The 6235-nt window shown below is 40.5% G+C and overlaps 1 pseudogene across 1 annotated transcript; it reads left to right on the top strand.

The window, feature by feature from the left end:
• The first annotated feature begins 2264 nt into the window (after positions 1-2264).
• Positions 2265-3475, top strand: LOC308356304 (C-terminal-binding protein 2-like; annotated as a pseudogene). The gene is made up of 2 exons: positions 2265-2855; positions 2914-3475. The product of its transcript is annotated as a C-terminal-binding protein 2-like (transcript).
• The last annotated feature ends 2760 nt before the right edge of the window (positions 3476-6235 follow it).

Raw genomic sequence — 6235 nt, 5'->3', positions numbered from 1 at the left:
GAACAGAATAGAGAGCCCAGAAATCGACCCTCAACTCTATGGTCAACTAATCTTCGACAAAGCAGGAAGGAAGGTCCAATGGAAAAAGGACAGCCTCTTCAACAAATGGTGCTGGGAAAATTGGACAGCCACATGCAGAAAAATGAAATTGGACTATTTCCTTATACCACACACGAAAATAGACTCCAAATGGATGAAGGACCTCAATGTGAGAAAGGAATCCATCAAATTCTTGAGGAGAACGCAAGCAGCAACCTCTTTGACCTCAACTGCAGCAACTTCTTCCTCGGAACATTGCCAAAGGCAACAGAAGCAAGGGCAAAAATGAACTACTGGGATTTCATCAGGATCAAAAGCTTTTGCACAGCAAAGGAAACAGTGAACAAAACCAAAAGACAACTGACAGAATGGGAGAAGATATTTGCAAGCGACATATCAGATAAAGGGCTAGTATCCAAAATCTATAAAGAGCTTATCAAACTCAATACCCAAAGAACAAATAATCCAATCAAGAAATGGGCAGAGGACACGAACAGACATTTCTGCAAAGAAGACATCCAGATGGCCAACAGACACATGAAAAAATGCTCCACATCACTCGGCATCAGGGAAATACAAATCAAAACCACAATGAGATCCCACCTCACACCAGTCAGAATGGCTAAAATTAACAAGTCAAGAAATGACAGATGCTGGCGAGGATGTGGAGAGAGGGGAACCCTCCTACACTGCTGGTGGGAATGCAAGCTGGTGCAACCACTCTGGAAAACAGTGTGGAGGTTCCTCAAAAAACTGAAAATAGAGCTACCCTACGACCCAGCAATTGCACTACTGGGTATATATCCTAAAGATACAAACGTGGTGCTCCGAAGGGGCACGTGCACCCGAATGTTTATAGCAGCGATGTCCACAATAGCCAAACTGTGGAAAGAGCCTAGATGTCCATCAACAGATGAATGGATAAAGAAGAAGTGGTATATATACACAATGGAATACTATGCAGCCATCAAAAGACATGAAATCTTGCCATTTGAGACGACGTGGATGGAACTAGAGGGTATCATGCTTAGCGAAATAAGTCAATCGGAGAAAGACAACTATCATATGATCTCTTTGATATGAGGTAGTGGAGATGCATGGCAGGGGGGGTTGGGGGAAGGTAGGTAAAGAAAAAATGAAAAGATGGGATTGGGAGGGAGACAAACCATAAAAGACTCAATCTCAAGAAACAGACTGAGGGTTGCTGGGGGGAGGGGGGGCGGGAGAGGGTCGTGGGGAAGTAGACATTGGGGAGGGTATGTGCTATGATGAGTGCTGTGAAATGTGTAAACCTGGTGATTCACAGACCTGTACCCCTGGGGATAAAAATACATTATATGTTTATTAAAATAAAAAAATTAAATAAAAAAAGATAGAGATAAATTATTCTAAAATGTGAATGGTACTATCACTGTCAAGCTCTCAGATAATTTTTATTTGCTTCTTTTTTATTTTTATATATTTTCTAATTTTCTACACTTTAATGAATAAAGAGAAAACATTCAAAATCACAAACTACAATAAAGAGCTAAAAAAATAATAGTAATTTATACTGTGAACTCTGTGCTTATATTGTCAAGCAAGGAAATAGAACAAAAGAACAAAAGAAATGGCTCCTTCCTCCCACAGGCCATTGTGCAGGGTCTGACCCCTGCAGCCAAGGTCAGTCCACCACCATCCACAACCACAGGGTTGTTGACACACCTCCTAGTCCCAGGACAGAACTGGGAAAGAGCCACAAGAAAATGCAAGACCGAAATATGCGCCCTGAACCTGCACCCAAGGCCCAGAGCTGACCAGAGTTTCATCACCTTAAATGGTTTTGACCCAATGAACCTGGATTCCCTTAAAGACAGAGATAGCCCATTGTATAAACTATAGTTTATGGACAGCTTTATATTGGGTTCATAGTGGCATAATGCCACTCACTCCTGGTCATTCCCCTAAATTCTTAGAGGATCGCTTTGCCTTTTGAATCAGAGAGTTGCAAAGTTCCATGAAGAACGGCCCATGTGGAGCCAAAGTGGCTCAGGTGGTTGAGAAATGGCCTTTTTGTTTCAGCTCAGGTCAGGATCTCTGGGTCCTCCCATCCTTTGGGTTCCAAGTTCAGCAAGGGGTCCATTGGAGATTCCCTCCCTTTCCCTCCAACCTTCCCCACTTCTTGCACTATAAATAAACAAACAAATAAAATTAAAAAAAAAAAAAAGAATGGCCTTATGGATAAGCACAAAATCAAGAGACAGTGATTGGACAGAATTTGAGAAGGTATTCACCCCCAGATCATGAATAGCCCCCTACACCCTCCCACTCTGGTCGCTCTACTCAGTGGCAGAGACCAGACCATGGAGATACCAGTCCTGAGGGACCTGGCCACTGTGGCCTTCTGTGATGCATACCATCACCCTTACCAGGGAGGACCTGGGGAGGTTCAAAGCCTGGAGAGTGATCATGCGGATTGGCAGCAGCTAAGAGAACGTTGACATCAAGGCTGCTGGCAAGCTTGGGATCACCATGTGCAACATCCCTCAGTGGCAGCAGAAGAGAGGGCTGACTCCTGCACCTGTCACATCCTTAACCTATACCAGCAGAACACATGGTTGTACCAGTTGTTGCAGGAAGGCACACTGGTCCAAAATGTTAAGCAGATGAACACCTAGCAAGTTGTCCGCATCCACGGAGAGGCACTGGGCCTCATCCGCTTCTGCTGCATTTCTGTTCCAGCCAAGTCCTTTGGATTCAGCATCATATTTTATGACCCCTACTTACAGGACAGGGTACAGTAGACCCTGGGTATGCAGAGGGTCTATCCCCTTAGGATAGTAAGTCCCCTTATATATATATAAGTATATATATAGATATAGTAAGTCCCCTTAGGACTTACTGTATCAGAGCGACTAAGTCTCCTTGCACTGTAATCTCAATGAACACAACCCCCACCTCATCAATGAGACATGGAGCATTCCTAGTGAACGTGGTTTGAGGTGGGCTGGTGGATGAGAAAGCCTTAGGTCAAGCCCTCAAGGAAGGCAGAATACAAGGGGCAGCCCTCAAAGTGCATGAATCAGAGCCTTTCAGCTTTGCTCAGGGTCCCTTGAAAGATGTACCGAATCTCATTTGTACATGCCACATAGCCTGGTATAGTGAGCAGGCCTCTGCCGGGCAACCACAGGTCGCATCCCTGAAATCTTAAAACACTGTGAACCAGGAATTCTATTTCATAGCCCCTTCCTAGTCAGTAATAGATCAGCAGGCGCTCATCCGGCCAGGCATTGTGGGTGTGGCTCCCAGAGGACTTCCTGAAGCCAGGGAAGGGATCATCCCTGGAGGCATGCTGGTGACTCACAACCTCCCTGCAGGGCCACACCCTTCCCAAGCTCCCTCTCCCAACCAGCCTACAAAACACAAAGACAATGGAGAGCACCTCAGTGAACAATAGCAGAGAATGACAAACGGTAATCATTCAGATAAACCTGCAACCAAGAGACAGGAAAAAGTACGTGAACTGAGAAAAGGAATGTGACTTTTTAACTGATTCCGGACATATGCATCTTTGACTTCGCAGGGTTAAAAGAGCTAGAAGCCCAGACGAGGGAAGCTGAAGCTGTCTTCTGGTTACAAAAGCACTCAAAGATCAGGATGTGATTTATTAACAACCATCTGTTATGATGTATTATGCTCTTTATCTGTGCATCAAATCACAAAGAATAAATGGATCTTTTTCCTCTATTAGTCCTTTGGGCACAGCAGGTCCTGAATACCTTGCTCTAAAATGTTGCTTCAAGCAGTTCCAAAAGTCAAAACAAAAAATACTAAGAGGAAATCCCCATCATATGACTCTAGTCCCTTCAATGCATGGTGGCTGAAGACCTCTTTTGCTAATAGAAAAATTAAATTACTACAAAATGGGGAGAAAACTGTCTGCCTGTGTTAGGCAACTGCCAGCATAGGATTGAAGACCATACAGTCTCCTGTATGGAAGTCTCTTTCCCATCTGAATTGCACACTGAGCTGGCAAGTTGGATGTGAATTCAGTAATACCCTCCAATGATGCAAAAAAAAAAAAAAAAAAGGAAGAAGAAGAAGAAAAGAAGAGGAGGAAGGAAAGAAGGAATGGGAAGGGAGGAAAATGAAGGAAAAAGAAAAGAAAAGAAAAAGAAAAGGAAAGAACTCAGTTACATAAGCTGTTTGTATTCAAATATATTTTCTCAGTTTCAGATCCTCAGCTACATTATTGAGTGGAAAGTCTTGAGCTAAAAGAGTTCAAGAAAAATGTTACATTTCCTTATTCTCAGAAAGCACTTTTTATGGTAACTTGTCAGCTTGCTTATACATAAACCCACATTTTCAGACCTTGATAACATCTTATTTATGTGGTATTTTATATGAGAACACTAATGGTGTGTGACTGATTTTAACAAATCTTATTAGATTTGTAACAACTAGTTACATGTTATATTCATAGTCTTCTGTGAATCATCACTTTTTATTTGAAAGATGGCCTATTTTGAGCTGTTGTATAGAGATATTCCTGTGTTTGTGACCCAAAAAAGTTTAAAATTGTCCAAAACAGAAAAATAATGGCTATAAGAAATGTTTCATCCTAGTGTGAGTTACCATTACTATATTTGTTTATTGTAAAGTTAGACATTTAGCATTCAGTGTAGTTTTCAATAAAAAGCAATAAAAATTAAAAAAAAAAAAAAAGAAAGAACAAAGTGGGGCACCTGGGTGGTTCAGTGGCTTAAACCTCTGCCTTCGGCTCAGGTCATGATCTCAGGGTCCTGGGATTGAGCCCCACATCAGGCTCTCTGCTCAATGGGGAGCCTGCTTCCCCCTTTCTCTCTGCCTGCCTCTCTGTCTACTTATGATCTCTCTCTCTGTCAAATAAATAAATTAAAAATCTTAAAAAAAAACAAAGAAATAAACAAGAGTATTCCATGTAGAGCTACTTTGTATGCGTGTGTGTGTGTGTATATATATATATGTGTGTGTGTGTGTGTGTGTATGTGTGTGTGTGTGTATATGCATGTATATATATATATATACTTTGTATACATATGTATATGTGTATATATCTTATGTATATATCTATAAATATTTATGTGTGTGTGTGTGTCTCTACTTCATTTATTTCTGGTTTTGTGTTTGTTTTTTTGTCACATAACCATAGGTTAATTGTCTAATGGCTCAAAGTTTTCATTTCTTCATTTTGGACAATAATTCCTACTATTCAGTGTTGCTAATAGGATTAGAGATAACACATGGAAATATGGAAATAGTCTAGAATATTATGGCTGTTCAATGAATAGTAGCTGTTCTCACTGTCATTTACATTCTGCCTTACATTATTATATTTTGATTTGTTACATCTATATTAATTATAATTGCCATGAGGGCAAGAATCATTTCATTCCCTATAGTACCAAGCATAAAGTTCTGCTAAGAGCAAGTCTTCTGACACATAGAAAATGGGAAGACATTCCATGCTCATGGATTGGAAGAACAAATATTGTTAAAATGTCTATACTACCCAAAGGAATCTACGCAGCCAATTCAATCCCTGTCAAAATACCAACAGCATGTTTCACAGAAATAGAATAAACAACTCAAATTTATATGGAACCACAAAAGATTCCAAATAAACAAAGCAATCTTGAAAAAAGCAAAGCTGGAGGCATCACAATTCTGGACTTCAAGTTATATTACAAAGCTATAGTAATCAAAACAGTATGGTACTGGCATAAAAACAGATACATAGATCACTGAAACAGAACAGAAAATCCAGAAATAAATCCACAACTATACAGTCAGTTAATCTTCAACAAAGCAGGAAAGGCTATCAAATGGGAAAAAGACAGACTCTTCAACAAATGGTGTTGGGAAAACTGACAGCAACATGCAAAAGAACAGAACTGGCCCACTTTCTTATACCACACACAAAAATAAATTAAAAATAGATTAAAGACCTAAAAGTGAGACCTGAAACCATCAAAAACCTAGAAGAGAACAAAGGCAGTAAGTTCCTTGACATCAGTCCTAGCAACTTCTTACTAGATATGTCTCCAAAACAAGAAATGGACTCTTAACTATAGAGAAAAAATTGATGGTTACCAGAGGGGAAGTTGGGTGGGGAATGGGTTAAATAGGTGGTGGGGATTAAGGAATGTACTTGTGATGAGGATCAGAGGAAGAATTG

Source organism: Martes martes, assembly GCF_963455335.1.
Source record: "Martes martes genome assembly, chromosome: 15".
Classification (NCBI taxonomy): Eukaryota; Metazoa; Chordata; class Mammalia; order Carnivora; family Mustelidae; genus Martes; species Martes martes.
Note: the sequence above shows the minus strand (reverse complement) of the source record. Positions and strands in the feature narration are given on the sequence as shown.